This window comes from Ambystoma mexicanum, chromosome 10 (assembly GCF_040938575.1).
Source record: "Ambystoma mexicanum isolate Mex_15411 chromosome 10, UKY_AmexF1_1, whole genome shotgun sequence".
Taxonomy (NCBI): Eukaryota; Metazoa; Chordata; class Amphibia; order Caudata; family Ambystomatidae; genus Ambystoma; species Ambystoma mexicanum.
This window is the reverse complement of record NC_090932.1, coordinates 1,630,955,593-1,630,974,298: the sequence shown is the minus strand read 5'-3', so window position 1 is coordinate 1,630,974,298 and position 18,706 is coordinate 1,630,955,593. Positions and strand designations below refer to the sequence as shown.

Genomic DNA, 18,706 nt, shown 5'->3' with positions numbered 1-18,706 from the left:
AGCCCTGCATCAGGAAATCTCCAGAGTTCCCTATAGATCAGTCCAGCCCTGACAATACAATGGGCTTTATACGCGTTTAGAAAGAGATTAAAAACACTACTGTTCTGATTCAAGCACCCCTTATATTTCTCTTTTCTGCGCTGTTTCTGATCTCAGTTGGTCGAGCGCCGAGAAACCCTAGGGTTGTAGCGCCTGAGTACTCTGCCGCGGATGCGTGCTCCGCAGGTGCTTCTGCTGCTACCATGCAATCCCCCGTACTGGCCATGCTTTCCGGGGGGGGGACCCCGCTTGGCCTACTCATGCATTGCAAAAACATGGCCAAGTCCAATTGACATCTCGGCTGGAGCACAGATTCATCCACGAGCAATTGCCCATCCACCCCCCGCCATCAGAGACACCCACGGAGAAATGGAGGCCTTCTGTTTGCCAATGACAAAGTTCCGACTTTCAGCTTTCAGGCAAGGACGGTAGATATTCATAAAGGACTTACCAGGCTGCTTTGCTTGCAGGGAGAGGCCCCTGCTTAGGGAATGGTGGCCACTGCAAACAGAAGGGGGTCTCCAACTGCAAAAACAAAGAAGGGAGGCGTGGGGTTAGTCCATAAGAGTATGATTACAAACATTATCAGGACCCCCGGCAGGTGTTACGCGGAAATAGCAGGGGTCTCTGGTTCTGGTCCTCGAGAGCTGCACCCATTGCCAGGATTCCAGCTCAACCACTGGCTGTGCGCGTGGCGTCCGTTTGCAGTCACTGCATTCACGTGTGCTTCATGTGGATAGCCAGAAAACGTGGAATGGGTTCGGCTCTTGCTCTCAGCCAATCACTGGACATCGCACAGTTATCCAGGAGAGAATGGACAATCAGCAGCCAATCAGAGACACTACCCAGGGATTCCAGGGACAATGGCTGTTATCAGCCTCCCGGGAGGCAATGCATAGTCAACAGGATCAATGCACAGTTATTCAGGAGACAATGAATCGTTGTCAGCCATTCAGAGATGTTGCAAGGTCAAATGGGAGAGGATGGAGGCACTGAGCAGCCAATCACGAGTAGTGCAGCGTTCTTCAATAGACAATGAACTCAGTTATTGGCCAATCAGAGGCGTGCACAGCTATCCTGCAGCACTGTGGCCTTCTCTCTTGATGACATCACAAACAGCATGTAAAATATAAACACTGCACCTGAGGGGATCATGTTATTTTAGAGTGAGGGCACTCCACCAGCCGTATTATTTTTAATAAATAACTTGACAATGGTGGTCGTCGGGGGGGGAGGGGGGGCCTGTCCCACTAGGAGTGTAAACTGTGACTAGTGTCTTTGTACTCCTGCATTTTAATCGCACAAGTGGGGTCAAGTGCAGGGGATGAACACGCTGTACTTTAAAGTACGCTGTTCGCTGTGGCACACGTTTGAAAATCGAAAATCGTTTTGTTTCCTGGGAAGACTTTTTGAAGTTCCACGGACATTGCTTGCTGCAGAGGACTGCTGTCTGGTGGAGGACGTACTTTTCTGGGACACACAAGTTGCCTGACTTAGGTGATTGCTTTTGGCTCTGTTCAAGCTGTCTTAAATGTAAAATGCCATCACGCCATCACGCTGTGTTAATGCACTGATTAGCTTGAATTAGCACACTTTATTGGTAACGTGCGCTGCCGTGCTAACACGGACTTTCTTTCTCTTTGATTCCTAGAGAGTCAGTGATTGGTGTGGAGTTATTGAACCCGCCCCCTGACAGTCCCTCCCAGCAACTACAAATACCCAGGGTGCAGCGCACCTGCGCGCACACCTTTAAGTACTTTAAAGTACGCTGTTCGCTGTTAACTGAGAACGGAGAACGGTGAGCATGTATTCTAGTTCCAATTAGATAGTGCATCTTAAAGAGGTTTTTGAGATAAAGCTTGCTTGGGTGGTGTAGCGCAGTTTATGCTTATGCTTACATAGGGTTGAATTCAAAGTATTAAAACTAACAGTGCTTCCTAGATCGATTAGCGTGAGTGCTAAAAGTGTGCATGGTAATATATCTCCAACACTGACTTATTCTTTGAAGTAAGTGCAGAGGGGACTGGAGGGTTAACTTATTGTCTTGTGTCTAACGCAATAAATATTTTATGTTGCATCACCTATATACTTTAAAGTCTAATATGCCGTCAAAATTGGAAACCCTTAGACTGGTACAGCGGCTAAAGTACACGCCACTTAAGGAGAAACAAAATAGTGCCAGACTGAAAAGTTTGGCGGGAGGAGCTTTGACCGCAGTGTCCTCAGATATCCGCTCCTTCTACCCAGTGAGCGCAGGAACAGTTCCTACAGCTGATGCAAATATTGAAACTGTGGCTGCTACAGATGTAAGTAGTCCATTGAAGGGAGTTACTCCTGCACCCACAATGGAGGCATTAGTGACTTCCATCCTTTTGTTGGAAAGACTTAGCCCCAGTCTCATTCATACCCGACCGGATCAATTGGTGATGGCTGCAAGCCTAGGTTCTAGTGCACTGCCGCTAAAAACCGCTAACACTAGTTCGGTTACAAATCTCATTGATTTGGTTACGAACTGTTCAGCTGAGAATAATTCCTCAGCACAAAACAAAAATTCCATTATGTTAGCTGACAGTGAGGCTAGCAGTCCTATAAAAAACATTTCAGCATCACAAAATGAAGCCATCCCTAACCACACCCCAGTGAATGCGAGAATACCTAAAGAAGGGACTGGGGATATTAACGTATCTCACTATTCCTCTCTCTCACAATCTCCTACTTTATTCTCTGCCACAGCTCCTATCACTTCACCATTGTCAATCTCATTTTCCGAACATTCACCGCTGAGAGGCTCTGATAAAAAAAATCCCCTGTGATAAAGTCAGTAATGGAAGCTACATTACAGCCCACATTAGTGGCCATGAATCTGGCCCTTACTACGATGTTCAAATTGTATGAGCACATTGATGCGAAGTTACACTCACAGACAGCCACACTCCACACTATAGCTAAAGAACAATTAGAGACTAACATAACCCTACATAAGCTCTTTACACAACGTCAGACATTGCAAAAAACCTTTGAAGACAGCCAAAAATTGATATCGACACCCGCAACTTTGGTAAGCCCTAAATTGAAAGGAAAAGAGCTGAATTCACTGAAATCTGAGAGCCCCCGATTCTCCCATGTTGAGATCTCGGACTCTTCAATGATTTGTGTCTGTACTCAAACTGTAAATGACAATCTGACTTCGGATGATAATGCAAGTGTTAGTATGTCTACTAGCAAAGAATCAACCTTTACGCCTTTAAATCGAGCAGGTACAGTTGTGGATTTTGGTATTTTTTCTAAAACTGCTAGCGCATCACGGAAACAAATTAAGGACGTAATACCTGTCAAAAAGACGAAGAATCACAAGAATCCTTCATTGCCCACTAGCACCGCATCCAAATCATTTATTAAAAGTTTAACTCGACCTAATAAACAAATTCTAGATGTAAGTGCTGCCATCAGCAAGAAATATGTGAACATCAGTAGGAAAAAAGTAAATAAAACCAAAAATGATACCTTGCCTCCAGTCACTGACTTGGCACCCCGAGAGCCTTTGGATGAAATTCTAGAGGCAATAAAAACAAATGAGATCCCGACAAGCAAAGATCTTACTGAAAAAGGGGCTACTTTTGCTCCAAATCAATCACTAGTGCCACTCAACCAGTGTGCCATTGACATGTCTAATATGCAGGAAAAAAGGCTTGCTGACATGGAAAGGTTAATGCTGCACTTTTTCTCTGGTCCAGGAACTGCTAATCAAACAAAAGACAATGCAATCACATCTGGTTCACAAAAGCAATCTGGTACACAGCCTCAAGATGTTAAGGGGTCGGAGAGAAATTTACTTACACCCATCATAAGTGAGAACGCTAAAAGTCATTCTGAGTATAACATCAAAACAATTCAAAATAGCTGGCAATTTTCAAAACCTCCTCCTTCCCACACATTAATAATACAGTGCAGATCCGATATAAACCAGAGATACGATCTCAACAGGACCTCTGTCTTGAACATTCTAACTGATGTCATATCTTTGGAGGATGTATCAACCACAGACATAGACAGGGTTGACTTTCTCCATGAAAATGATCTTACGAGTGCTAGATTATGGATACGATCAGGAGCTATTCTGAATCTTATATGGCAGGCAAAGGATGACATCTATAACTTGGGCTTCACATTGACTTATGAATCCTATGCAAACTATAGCAGCTTAGTGGATAAGTTCGCAGGAACTTTGACACCGAACCTGCAACTTTCGACCAGAAATTCCAACAACAGAGATAACTTACAGACATCAAGTAGAGCTTACCAAAGCCGTGTGAATCTACAACATCAATGATGTATTGAGAACTCATAGCCATTAAGAACTGATTCCATCACACCCTTATCTCTTTTATCTTGGAATACCCGAGGTCACAGCCATCTGTTTAATGACACTTCGAGTGGGTTGGATGATTTTGATATAATTGCATTACAGGAAACATGGTTAGGCATGCCTCCCGTATGGAATAACCACTCGATTGTTATTAATCCAGCCATAAGTCCTGCCAAAGGTCGACCAATGGCGGGCCTACTTGTGGCTGTCAAAAATTCTAGTGGTTTAACTTTGACGAATTGGGTAACTCCAAGTCCATATATTCAAGTGGTCAAAATCGTGGTGTCATTTTATACCATGGCACTGGTGAATATATATTGGAATCATATGGCAAAGAATGAGGATACTTTTTTTGAACTAATGTATGCAACTATGGACATGATTGTGGCTGATATGTCTATTACATCTGTTATTATTGTGGGTGATCTCAACTTACATGATCTGTCTAACACAAAGTCTTTGTATAATAAGACAGAACGTAGATGGGTTGAATTCATGGAAGATAGGCAAATGTTACTGCTCAATGGTTCAGTAGAGGGTGATGTACCCGCTCAGCCAACTTGGCGAAGGCAAACCCAACATGCAATTTTGGACTATATATATGTAGATCATAACATGTTTACATGCGTAAAGAGCTTCAACATTCGGAAGCAAAATCAAAGTGACCATGAGCAGCTTATTATGTCTTGGTGTTGGAACCTACCTCACACCTTATCAACATCAGATAATATGAGTGGCCAAATCCATATTAATAGTGGACGAAATCGTTTGATTTGGAATCACGATAAATTACAAAGTTTCTATGACAACCTATCAACACACTGGTCCGGTAAAAACAGGTGCGGACCGAGAAACTGTGATTATACATCTATACTACATCTATTTGTCGAGGTGAAAACACAAAGCAATAAACCTGTTTTTTGTCACAAACATCAATATGATCCTGAGGTCAGAATAAGAAAAACTCTTTTAAGAAAAGAAATAAGGAATCTTACAATTAATAAATCACATAATCATTTAACATTAATAAAAACTCTTAAAAGTAAGTACCAACATTGGATTAGGGCTCACAAAGCTCTTTTGCTACAACAGGACAGCGAAATGCTTCTTTGTGCGGTGGCTTCCAAGAACTCTCAAGCAATCTGGCACTTGCTGCATAGAACATCTTTAACATCTCAATCATCCTTACAGATAAATGCTGTCCCGGAGCTGGTATGGATGAATCATTTCTTAGAATTATATGCTGCCAAAGATGAAAGTCCATATATACCAGTTTGCCCAAAGATTTGTTGGTTTTTGACATAGATGATATAAAATTCTTTATAGCAAAGTTGAGTTCTTCGAGGGCCCCGGGCCCTGATGGTCTTTCCAATGTTACCCTGAAGACATACCCTGATATATGGGCACAAATATTGTTCTTAATATATCGCGAAGTTTGTGACACAAATCGAATTCCATCTAACTGGAGGAAGTCTATAATTGTGCCTATTTTCAAAAAAGGCAATAGACAGTTACCCTCTAGTTATAGACCGATTGCTTTATTGGACATTCCGGCAAAAATATTCTCGCGAATTATATTGAGACAACTCACCCTGTGGATTAACAGTCATACTTTGTTTGACCCACATCAGACGGGTTTTGTCCCAGGAATGGGCACTTCCATTAATCTCATATCCATAACAGCAATTCAACAACAAATAATTAAATCAAAAAACCAATATACTTGGCGTTTGTCGACTTCAAGTCTGCTTTTGACTCTATTAGCCAATCTCTAATGTTGCAAAAGTTAACAGCTGCCGGATGTCCAGATGTCTTACTTTCCTTCATAACACAGTTACATACAGATACGACCATACAGATCAGACTTACAACAGATGGCAAGTTGTCACTACCTGTCCCGACATATCGTGGACTGAAACAAGGATGTGTCCTTGCCTCTACCATCTTCAATTTTTTTATTGCTGATTTGGGAGTAGAATTTGCATCTGTACAGTCAAACCCTCCGAAACTTGGTGCTGCTCCACTTCCGTGGCTTTTCTATGCAGATGATTTGTTATTATTGTCTAAAACTCCGGTTGGATTGCAGAGACTACTAACCACTCTGCAAGAATACGCCACCAAAAATCATTTAGAAATTAACATTGAAAAAACTAAGATCTTATGCTGCCTTCCTAAATCTCGGACTAAAATACAAAAATTTAAATGGCACCTTAATGGTAAATCACTTGAGGTTGTTGACCAGTATACATATTTGGGCATAAATGTTAACAATAATGTCACAGATCTACCATATGTTAGATCTGTAGAAACAAAGATGAAAACAGCAGCTGCCCAAGCTAAGATTATACAAGCGAAAATGGGAAAGTTTACTTTATCTGCTGCTATTACATTTTACTTACAAAAGGCTACGGCAATTACACTCTATGGATCTGATACTAAAGTACCCAGATCTGAGAAATTTTGGTCTAAAATTGAAGGCTTTTACTGGAAAAGTATCCTTGGTCTGCCGAATAGCTTGCCTATGTCGATATTACGACATGAATTAGGTCTGCTGTCACTATTTGGAATGTATACTTGGCGTGTAATAAACCTTTACAGAAAGCTGGTCATGGCTTCACATACAGAGTTGCTAATAAAGAAAATAGCCATGTATATGCTATTATCGAATCACTCTTTTCCAAGTACATGGAGAGAATTTGTTCAACATGTAATGGACGCAGCAAGCATCACAATTGAGCTCCTTGTATCTAACCCTACTAAAGCAAAGACTAAGATATGGGAAACTGATTGGATTAATACGATAGAACAGTGCAAGCGGTACACATCATTTAAGGAAATCCCATTTGAATATAAAAAGATGGGTAGGACCGAGTCTTACTTACTAAAATTCCCTGACGTCAAACTAAGACGAACATATTTACGCTTTCGTCTAAATTTATCTAACACCAAACAAATACAGGCCCGAAGAAGGCTCATATCAAATGTTGAGAACTATTGTCGATTCTGCTGCGTTCAAAACCAGAAAGAGACTATGGAACATTTATGTACGGAATGCTCTGCTTTAACGTTGAAACGGATATTGTATTTCAAACCGTACTTTGAACATTATAGATCATTGACATCTAATGAACTATGGACAAAGCTTTATCATACTCGCCTCATTAAGGTTCAGATAGCGATTGTGAAATTTATTAACCATATTGGAATTGAGACATAACATAAATGTGGTGAATGTTTTCACAATTTTTTTTCTTCTTCATCTAGTTCTTTTAATAGCAGCTGATAGCTATCAGTTATTAGTGACAATTTGAATTATTATATACGTTTATATGATAATCCATTGCCTTCTTAATCTTTGTATATGAACTAGAAAGAAGTATACTTTCTCTTTCAATTTTAGTACATACTACTAAGATAAAAATTATTTTTTATATTTTTACTTTTATATTATATTTTATTTTTTTCATGTAATTAAGAAAAGAGGACAATTACTTTTAATATTGTAAAAATTATTTTATTACTTAAAATGTTGTTTATTGAAAAGTTGAGATTCAACTAAAAAAAAAAAAAAAAAAAAAGAACACGCTGCAAACAATAACCACAAAGCCCCTCAACACATGATCCACCAAACTCCCACATTTGGACCACGTTTGGCTCCACAAGGAAGGAACAGTGGGGCCTCGATGCACAGAGCACTGTAGCTTTTCCTTGTCTTGCCATGACCATTAATGCTAGCTAACACTTTGCAATAAATTGCCATACAAAGCAACACACCTGTACATTGCCAATTGCACTAAACGTGCGCATGTGCAGTGGGCTCTGTGCATATTACTAACAATTATGGTGGTCCCACAATGCAGGCCTTGCAATGTATGTGAATTGCTTGCAACTGTAAACTAACACCAGGTTACAGAATCCGAAAACTCCTATTGGCATGGATAGAAAGATTAATGGACTAATCAGTAAGTGGGTAGATTTGCGGCTGGATGGTGCTGTCCAATGCACAGTAGGTTTAGGGAGGAATCTGAACAAGTTATATAAGGGCAGTGGAGGCCCAGGAACATGGCTAAGTGGAGGAGCCATAATGAGAGCTCCGATAGCCAGGTTTCGCAGCTCGCAATTTATGCACTATGCCGCAATCCTCCTAAAGACACTCTGCCGACTCCGAGGGGCACCGGTCCAGCAGCCAAGTCGGGCAAGTATCCCATTTGCAAACTGCTGGCTTTATCTCAGTAATACATCATCCTCTCTCTGTAAATTAGGAGAGGCTCTATATGTAGCACATGCGTTCGGCATGCAGCACAAAACTCTTCTCAAGCTAAAAATCACATCTCTCTCTCTCTGTTCATTACTTGGATCAAACCAGCACCCACCGCACTGGAAACACATTTGGAAACGGAAACTGAAAGAAGGCTGCTGAAAATGAAACAATTGATAAGTACATGTCAAATACAGCTGTGCTGCATTTTGGTAAGACTTAATTTGTAGAGACAGCCTGGCCATGGCTATTAGGAGCACGTGGAGGATAGCTCAGGGGCAACATGCTCGCCTTGGAAGCAAGACAAAGCAACACAGGTTCGATACCTGGGTCCACACTTAAAAACCTCTGGGTATTAAGCACGCTATAAATAACCTATCATATCATACTCCGCAAGCAGGCACGTTTAAATGTGCTGAGGGTCTGGGGCAGATTCAGTTGCACACAGTAAACATTTGTGAATTTGCCCCCATCCCCTCTGTTTTTTAGTAGGTGCTTGCCTGTCCAGAAATCAGAGCCAGTCCTTCAACTACTTCTGCTTAAGCAAACAAGCAAATGTAAGCCCTTTACACCGGCTGAACTCCAGAGCACATTTCTCACAATGAAACCTACTTTTCTGCTCTGCCCCCCAGAGTGCGTTCGCTGGTGTGAAGCACAGAGAGGCAGTCTTTTAAGGAGAGCTCAGCTAGGAATGCAGCCAGGCACCGGGGTGATGGAGTGTTCAGGCAGGAGGGGGTGGGGTGGTCAAGGGATGCAGGTGTTGATGGCATAGAATCACAAGGATGTAATTTCATTCTGAACAGGGACGTCATTTAGTGGTTGCCTGGGGTTGCATAAAATCTTTATTATTTTTAATTTTTATTGAGGATCCTGGGCTGTGGCCAGCAGCATGTGACTCTTTATTTCTGGAGTGGCTTGTTTTCTGATAGCTATAGCGGGTAAGATAGCTCAGTGGGTTGAGCGCTCACTGCTGCAATGTGTGTGTGATCTGCAGGTTGTAGGTCCGACTCCTGGCAAGGTCAGCACAGCCTTTCATCTTGCTGATGTTAATAAATGAGTACCAACACAGGTTGGGTGATATTGTATGTATATTTGTTCTATATAAAGCACTTCAGCGTAAGTGCTATACAATAACACAATATTATCGTTTGGCCTTGGACATCTGCTTGCATTCACAATAATTTGGTAATATGGGCCTATACACACTGATATTAATGGTACATATGGTGATCCATTCTTGTATGAACTGTATTTCACATTACAGTGATATCGTAACCATATTTTTCGTAGTCTACAATGCTACGTGATGCCACTTCCTGTTTTGTCAAAGGTTGGAGGGTTGTGTTGCATCGCTTTCTGTGATGTCACAGGGGTCAAATGATATCACTTCCTGTGATGTCATCAGAGGTCAAGGGTCGTGTGATGTGACGTCCCTGATTTCTGAACCAGTTCTCAATTTTCAACCCTTGACTGTGTCAGCATGTTCTAAAAGGCACTGGCCAATGTACCTTAAAACATCCCTTTTGGGGTTAGGATACCTCTTAAAAAAAAACTCCCTATAAAAGTGTATGATCTTAAGTGCAGCAGACACCCTCCGCGTAGCGCCTTGTGTTTAGTTAGCTCCAACTGATGGACAGTCAGTTGAGAACTGAAGGGAATACAGATCACAAACATGGAAGAACATGCCTGCTTTCATTTGACACGTGTTTCGGCCCTACTTGGGCCCTTTTCAAAAACAGGCCTAAACATATGAGAATAGTGCACACATTAAGATAAAAGAAGAAACACAAGTCAACATGCCAACATGAAAAGAAATGAGTAACAATTTGAACAGAAATTGTGCATTTGAACATTCAATGTGTAGACAGAGAGAAAAGGGAAGGGGGCAAGAAAGGATCACGAGGGGCGAGGGAGGAGATAAAAACACTTCATTATGAGTACACGGGTCACGTGACACTGATTAATTGGATGAGCAGACATTGATTAGAGCCCGGCGATCTGAGGCAGTGCGAATGTCTTGGCATGCCAGCTTCCTCTGCAAGTCAGACTGGCATTGAGTACAAAGGGCGACCGCAACACAGTCCTGTTTAGCATAGTGCCCGTACTGTGAATTGATGACATGCATTCCTCGTTGAGGCACAGTACAGTTTTAGAAAGTAAATAAAGAAGGCAATTTAAAAGATATCCTATAAGCGCGCACTCACACTGTGGCGAGCAGCTGTGCGCTGTCAGTATATGTTAATGTCATGGCTTACCTGATATTTTTTATTTATTTTTACATTTTTTAAAGCGCTCACGCAGCCCGCAGGCATCGAGGCGCTTACAGGAATTGTTTTCTTTGTAGTTGCGTAATTGTTTTTTTCCTTTCTCTTAGTTGCGTATTTATAACGTGCTTAAACACCCGGAGGTTTGTAAGCTCGGACAAGGGGATCGAACCTGTGTTGCTTCGTGTCGCTTGCTTCCAAGGCGCGCACGTTGCCGCTGAGCTATCCTCCCGGGACGAAATAGCGCGTGGCAATAGCGCGTGACAATGAAATGCAAGCATGCGTATTTGAAAGGGTTCGTTCCCCGGCCCTAAAAAATCATGGAATTACGCCCAAGAATAAGGCTAGTGTGAAACCCATGGTGGCGGCGCGCGCGATTGCGCCTACGTTGCTGTATGACGTACTCCGCGTTATATGTGCTAATGTCCTGTGGATCAGATGGGGGTGCCAGAGTTGGTCGTATATCAGCAGCGATTCAGCTATTGTCAGTCTATACGCATGAAAACATTGTAGATGGTAAGCCAGTTCAGGTTATAAGGATTGTCACCGTGACAATTGTCAGCATGGGCGACTTTATATCAGCTTCAGCTATAATGTTTTATATTTATTGTTTAGGCTTTCGGGAGAAGTTATTTGCCTTTTTGAAAGCTTCAGGACTCGAGGTGAGTGCACTCATGACTCTTAGCCAAGGCCTCCTGGATTTTTAAAATAAACTATCAAGGCATTTTCGACAAGCTATATCCCCAGGGGTGCTGCGAATACCTATATATATATATATTTAATCCTTACATTTTTAATGTGGACTTCAGATGGAGTCTTTGGCAAGCTCTGGGGTGTCTATAGCAGAGGTCTGCCGCTTGTAGCTCCTCCTGTTGTTTTGGACTACAACTCCCATGACCCTTCATCATTGACTCTGATGGCGAGGGCTGGTACGAAAATAAAGAGTTCATTTTGACAAAACATGATATTGGCTGACATAGCCCCTACCAGACGTTATAATGACATTTCAAGTTTCCAAGGAGTTCTGTGACCAAACGGAGGCACGATGCTGAAGGCCGAGTTCCTTTATAAGGTCATGCAACTACAAAGTGACCTACAATACTCTTCTTTATTTTATGTTTGCATTTGTAAAGTGCCTAGCAGCCCGGGGGCATCAAGGCGCTGTTTCAAGGAAGTGTCTTAGTTACAGGGGTGAGGTTGGTGCAAGATTACAATAGTCAGTACAAGGTTACTATGGTCGAGTGCCTTACATTAGTCCGTACATGGTTACTATGGTCGAGTGCCTTACATTAGTCCGTACATGGTTACTATGGTCGAGTGCCTTACATTAGTCCGTACATGGTTACTGTAGCAGAGTGCTAAACTTGTTGGCAAGACGAGCACGGACATATGAGTAATACACACATGCGTTAAAAGGTCCAATGTGGGGTTTACACAAACAACATGGTTTTTATTGCTTTTCTGAAGACCGAGTGGGACTTGATGCCTCTGATAGAGGGGGGTAACAGGTTCCAGTTGGTGGCTGCAAGAACTGGGAAGCTAGAGCCGCCTGCTCTAGCTCTGATGCTTTTAGGAATGGTTAGTCGGTTGGTGTGGCTGGATCTGATGGGTCTGTTTGAGGGGGGCACAGAGAATCTTTGCGCAAGATCCAGTTAGGATCTTAAATCCAGTAGGAGATATTGTATTACGTATAATGCATGGCCATGAAGGTTCACCCCCTTTAATACCTGGCCTCTCGCTTAATGTATTGTGAGACTTTCCATTGTCTGACACATATAATCAGTGTAGAATCTACTTGGATTAAAATAATATTAATAATAATCAGCTTCTAATGTACTACAGTTTATTAAAATGTATCTGAAACCCTTTTGTTTTGTGCTTTAAAATAATTTTTGCAGTCACGTGTTGTATTAAACTTCAGCAGTGCACAAAATAACCACACTACCATAAACAGTTCCTTATAGGTTCATGGCTGTAAAGTGTCACAGAAAGCAATTTTACAGGAAATAATTTGTAAAGCTCGTCAAGCCTTTACAGTGACAGCTGGAATTCTGCTCTGTGCTGGCTCAAGCGGCGTGCACTGTGACGTCACAGCTGAGTTTAATCTTAAACTGTCATTCTCTTACTATTGTATAAACGGAAGAAAAATTGCTTTAAATAAACGATCGGAGTCAGAACTTTTTTTCATAACTTAAGTGTAAAGTAAAATGTTTGTGAAAACAATCTTTAGCTGACTTTGTCAACAGTGAGAGAGTGTGCGAGGGACGGGAGGGTTCCACAAGTTTGTGGACAGCTGCTGTCTTTTCCTTTCTGGGGTGCTGACCTTTATTTTTCTTCCTCTGGCCCCCGCTCCAAACTCCTGCACCATCCCAGCCCCGCTGGTTTATCTCCTGGTCTGGTGCTTCCTTCTTCAGATTCGTGCTCCCTCACCATCTGCGCTGTCGCTGCCATAGTCAGAGAATGGGACGGACTCCTTTTCTATTCTCTGTGGCTCTGGCCCTTTTTGTTATTTAATATGGGAGATTGGGCATGCACACTATGTGTGAAGCCTACATCCAATCAAGGAAAAGAATTACACTATTCATACGGCAGCGAGAGCTACGGGTGCAAATAGCCATCACCCCCATTAGGCAGGGGTTTACAGGTCCTGAAACACGGAGAACCTTGTCTCGGGGGAGAGAGTGAGAGAGAGAGAGAGAGAGAGAGAGAGAGAGAGAGAGAGAGAGAGAGAGAGAGTGTGTGTGTGTGTGTGTGTGTGTGTGTGTGTGTGTGTGTGTGTGTGTGTGTGTGTGTGTGTGTGTGTGTGTGTGTGTGTGTGTGTGTGTGTGTGTGTGTGTGTGTGTGTGTGTGTGTGTGTGTGTGTGTGTGTGTGTGTGTGTGTGTGTGTGTGTGTGTGTGTGTGTGTGTGTGTGTGTGTGTGTGTGTGTGTGTGTGTGTGTGTGTGTGTGTGTGTGTGTGTGTGTGTGTGTGTGTGATATGTTTTAAATATTCCGATCTCTCAAAGTGGGTCTTCAATGACAGAGGGAGACAGCACAAGTGCAACAGCAATCTCAACAGCAGTAAAAAAACATAGGAAATAAAGCATGGGTTGCAACAAATGTTCTTATTAAGTAACCTTGAGTATTGATCTTGGAATCTTGAGTATTGATCTTGGAACCTTGAGTATTGATCTTTGAACCTTGAGCATTGATCTTGGAATCTTGATTATTGATCTTGGAACCTTGAGCATTGATCTCGGAATCTTGAGTATTGATCTTGGAACCTTGAGTATTGATCTTGGAACCTTGAGCATTGATCTCAGAATCTTGAGTATTGATCTTGGAACCTTGAGTAGTGATCTTGGAACCATGAGTATGGAACCTTGAGCTTTGATCTCGGAATCTTGAGTATTGATCTTGGAACCTTGAGTATTGATCTTGGAACCATGAGTATGGAACCTTGAGTATTGATCTTGGAACCTTGAGCATTGATCTTTGAACCTTGAGCATTGATCTCGGAATCTTGAGTATTGATCTTGGAAACTTGAGTATTGATCTTGGAACCTTGAGCATTGATCTCAGAATCTTGAGTATTGATCTTGGAACCTTGAGTATTGATCTTGGATCCATGAGTATGGAACCTTGAGTATTGATCTTGGAACCTTGACCATTGATCCCGGAATCTTGAGTATTGATCTTGGAACCTTGAGTATTGATCTTGTAACCTTGAGTATGGAAACTTGAGTATTAATCTTGGAATCTTGAGTATTTATCTTGGAATCTTGAGTATTGATCTTGGAACCTTGAGTATTGATCTTGGAATCTTGAGTATTGATCTTGGAACTTTGAGAATTGATCTTGGAACCTGGAGTATGGAACCTTGAGTATTGATCTTGGAACCTTGAGTATTGAGTATTGATCTTGGAACCTTGACCATTGATCCCGGAATCTTGAGTATTGATCTTGGAACTTTGAGTATTGATCTTGGAACCTTGAGTATTTATCTTAGAATCTTGAGTACTGATCTTGGAATCTTGAGTATTGATCTTGGAACCTTGAGTATGGAACCTTGAGTATTGATCTTGGAACCTTGAGTATTGAGTATTGATCTTGGAACCTTGACCATTGATCCCAGAATCTTGAGTATTGATCTTGGAACTTTGAGTATTGATCTTGGAACCTTGAGTATTTATCTTAGAATCTTGAGTATTGATCTTGGAATCTTGAGTATTGATCTTGGAACCTTGAGTATGGAACATTGAGTATTGATCTTGGAACCTTGAGTATTGATCTTGGAAGCGTGAGTATTGATCTTGGAATCTTGGGTATTGATCTTGGAACCTTGAGTATGGAACCTTGAGCATTGATCTTGAGTATTGAGTATTGATCTTGGAATCTTGAGTATTGATCTTGGAACCTTGAGTATGGAACCTTGAGCATTGACCTGGAGTATTGAGTATTGATCTTGGAATCTTGAGTAGGATTGCTAAAAGCATTGGAGTTTAGTCCCGCACCCCTAGTACATTCTCAGCAGTCTGCGATTGTGAAAGTATCCTGGGTGCCAGCAAGGTGGTCCCAGCCACATCACATATGCACAGAATACAATTGTTGCTTATTTACAAACATGCTCAGTGGCACCGTGCACCACGGGCCTTTCGCTTTTGCTCATGATGCAGACTTCACTCTTGTGAGAATGAACGACAGTCTGCATGTGCGCGCAGTGGTGGAATTGCGAAACATTTAAAGGGGGATCCCACAAGGGCTGGGGGGGCAGAGTTTGGAGGAGGGCCGGAGTTCTGATGGGGGTTGGGGTGGAGGCTGGCAGTTGAATTCTGCTCAAAGGAAATGTTAAAAATAATAGTTTAAAAAATGGTGCCATTTCTTTCATGCTGCTTCTTTCCAAACTCCACACTATACATCAATTGCACTTTAAATCACTTCCATGACAGCAGTCCTCGTTGGTATGTTAATGCAGTGAGTTTTAGTACATTAAGGAATTCATAGACATGCTCTACAGTAGAACGCTACCAGGATAGCTCAGCAGGTTGAGATGACTTAGTGTAATTCGTTATATAAAAAAAACAAGTGCTATAAAATGTCTAGGGCCAGGGCGTGGGTTGGGCTGGTCGCTTAATTATATTCATGGCAAAAGTGGGGGTATTTCTGTACCTGTAGTGAAAATCAAAAGTTGGCTGCCATGAACCCCCAAGTTGAATGTCCTAATAACTGCTGTCAGTGCAAAAGAAGCCTTCATTTGTGATTAAGCAGTTTGATAAGCATATAACATCTTTATAAATATAACCTTTGAAAAAAGGAAGGGGCACAAAATGTACAGAGCATTTGTGTGGTAGTGCGACAAAAAGAAATAAATGTCAAAGGAAAACTAGTGAATGCAAGTGTAAGAAGCGCTTTTGAGTTTGCAAATGACTTTTTTTCTTCGCTGAAAGTGTAAGATGCCCATTTGGAAAACAGTAGTGTGCCCAGCGTGTAGGAAGCCTGCTTTTCACAGCGATAGGTTTTGTTTACACATTTTTGCAACTGCATCTGGTCTTGCCTTCAAGCTGCAGATAAGAGCTGAGGGGCTCAGCCTCAGTGGTGGGGCCCTCCGCGCTGCACTGTCACCCAGGGCAACGAGCAAAATGATATGATATGGTTATTTATAACACGCTTAATACCCAGAGGTTTCTAAGCACGGACCCGGGGATCGGACCTGTTTCGTTCCGCATCCTCTTGCTTCCAAGGTGAGCACGTTGCCCCTGAGCTATCCTCCAGAATGGAATTGGATTCCTTCCGACATATGTTGCCAGAATGTCAGTTAAGTAAACAGTGTTTGTCGGGGTCCAGGAGGAGGAAAAAAACGAAGAGGAAGAAGTAGGGGAAAAACAGCATTTTCAATGTAATGACATCGCAGCTCTCAGCTTAGGGGGCTGGGCCGCGTGCCGCGCGGCGAACGGGGAAGGGGGTGACTAGCACCTCTGTACTAATGCCTAGTGTTTACTTTCATTTCAAGACAAGGATTTCAGATGCTCTTGGGCGGGGGTCTTCATCGTAAGCCCTCCTCACCTTTAGATGTAACTTAGTTTGTATTGTATTGTATATTTATATAGGGCTCTTTCCCCATTTGTGTGGCCTCAATGTACTTTTTTCCTCGGTTGCATGCCCTAGGTGACCGTAGTCGGAGTGGTTGGAAAGTTCTAGGGGGTTTAGTTTAGTAGATGCGTGTATGCATGTTGCCATTCTATGACTTGGGTGGCTGGCAAGGCGCGACCAAGCAGCCCAGGAGAGGTCAGGCACATGGGTGGGTACTGGTTGGCGTTAGAGATAGTTTGCTATTGTTGAGAGAGTCTATGTGTGGCCAGCTATACCAAATTCTCTTCGGGTGGTGGTCGCTGTATGCTAGTGGCAGAGGTGTTGAGGTATGTCAGATGTTTCCGTCTGGGAGGCTATGTGTGGACTAGACCGGATGTGCTTAGCCGTAGGCGTGTACTATCAGGCATGGATGCTTGGCCGCAGGAGTGCAAATGTGTGCAAATAATAAGTTGTGCTTTCTCGGCTCTTTTCACATGGAGCAGGGCCAATTATCCCATGACTGCACGTAGTTACCTTAACACTAGCCAGGGGTCTTTACTATAAACCCCACCTTGACCACGCCTGATTCCTTCTGAAGCCCCAACTCTGTCAAGGAGGTCACCCTCCTCCATCCGCAGCCAACAGAATCGGTTTACTTTGGATGGCCACTTAAAAAATGTCCCAAATGGTAGCCTCACTGGCGATGAATGGTTTATTAATTGTGAAAAAGATCAGTGAATTTTGATATCCGCCCTGCTTTCAGGACCAGGTCTTTCGAGATATCCAAAGGAGGACTGCCCCGCACCTCTTTGCGGAGGAGTGGTTAACTCAATCACTAAATAAATGGGTGCAGCATGATCAGAAATAGCCAGATGGCCTGTGCTTGAGTGAGCTGCTTCTCCCATGCCAAGCAGTGGCGAGGAAGTGAGTGTGAGTAGTGTACGTTTGAAGAGAGGAGTAGTCTCTGGTGTGTGTGTGGGGGGTTCTCTACACACATCCAGCAGTCTTGGGGCCTTTTAAGTATTATGCAAGCAGTGCCAACACCTGTTTGGGTTCAATGTGATCTATCCAGGGCAGGGTCCAACACTAACGTCTAAATGACTAGACACGAATCTGAGAGGTGAGGAAAGGGCAGCAGACAGAAAGGGCACAGCACCGCGCACCACCAACAGGGGTGCACAAAGGCAGCGCTCACCCCGATGCTCGCAATGCGGATTGTGCCCCCCCCCCCGTGGTCATCCGACCCCTCTGCACTCGCACTCGGGGTCAGGGCGAGCAGAATAGCAGCCGGCAGCAGCCACAGGGTCAGAGAGGAGCAGGCGCAGGAGAGGAGGGTCCGAGCCTTCACTTCCATCATCACGTCAGTGCTGCAGCCGGCAGCTATACTCAGCGCAGGCAGGTATCCAGCGCAGGGCTGCGCCTTCAGGCTGTGTGGTCGCAGGAGCTGTGCAACAGGCAGAACTGTCCAACACGAACTGTGTGGAGCAGGCAGTTATCCAGCACGGCCTGTGTGTAGCAGGCAGTTATCCAGCGCGGCATGTGTGTAGCAGGCAATTATCCAGCGCAGCCTGTGTGTAACAGGCAGTTATCCAGCACAGCCTGTGTGTAGCAGACAGTTATCCAGCTCAGGATCTGTCAAACAGGCAGTTATCTAACGCAGCCTGTGTGTTGCAGGCAGTTATCCAGTGCAGCCTGTGTGTAGCAGGCAGTTATCCAGCGCAACCTGTGTGTA

The 18,706-nt window shown here is 43.1% G+C and overlaps 1 protein-coding gene across 11 annotated transcripts in view; it reads right to left on the bottom strand.

The window, feature by feature from the left end:
- The window catches only part of ARVCF (ARVCF delta catenin family member), a 2,420,581-nt gene that overhangs the window by 1,324,685 nt on the left and 1,077,190 nt on the right, over window positions 1–18,706 (bottom strand). For 10 of the 11 annotated variants that reach the window (XM_069620022.1, XM_069620031.1, XM_069620027.1 and 7 more), the window contains exon 4: window positions 491–564. The exons of the other annotated variant lie outside the window; for it this stretch is intronic. The gene's annotated coding sequence lies outside the window, so the exon portion shown is untranslated. The remainder of the gene's footprint in view (window positions 1–490; window positions 565–18,706) is intronic. 11 annotated transcript variants of the gene reach the window in all.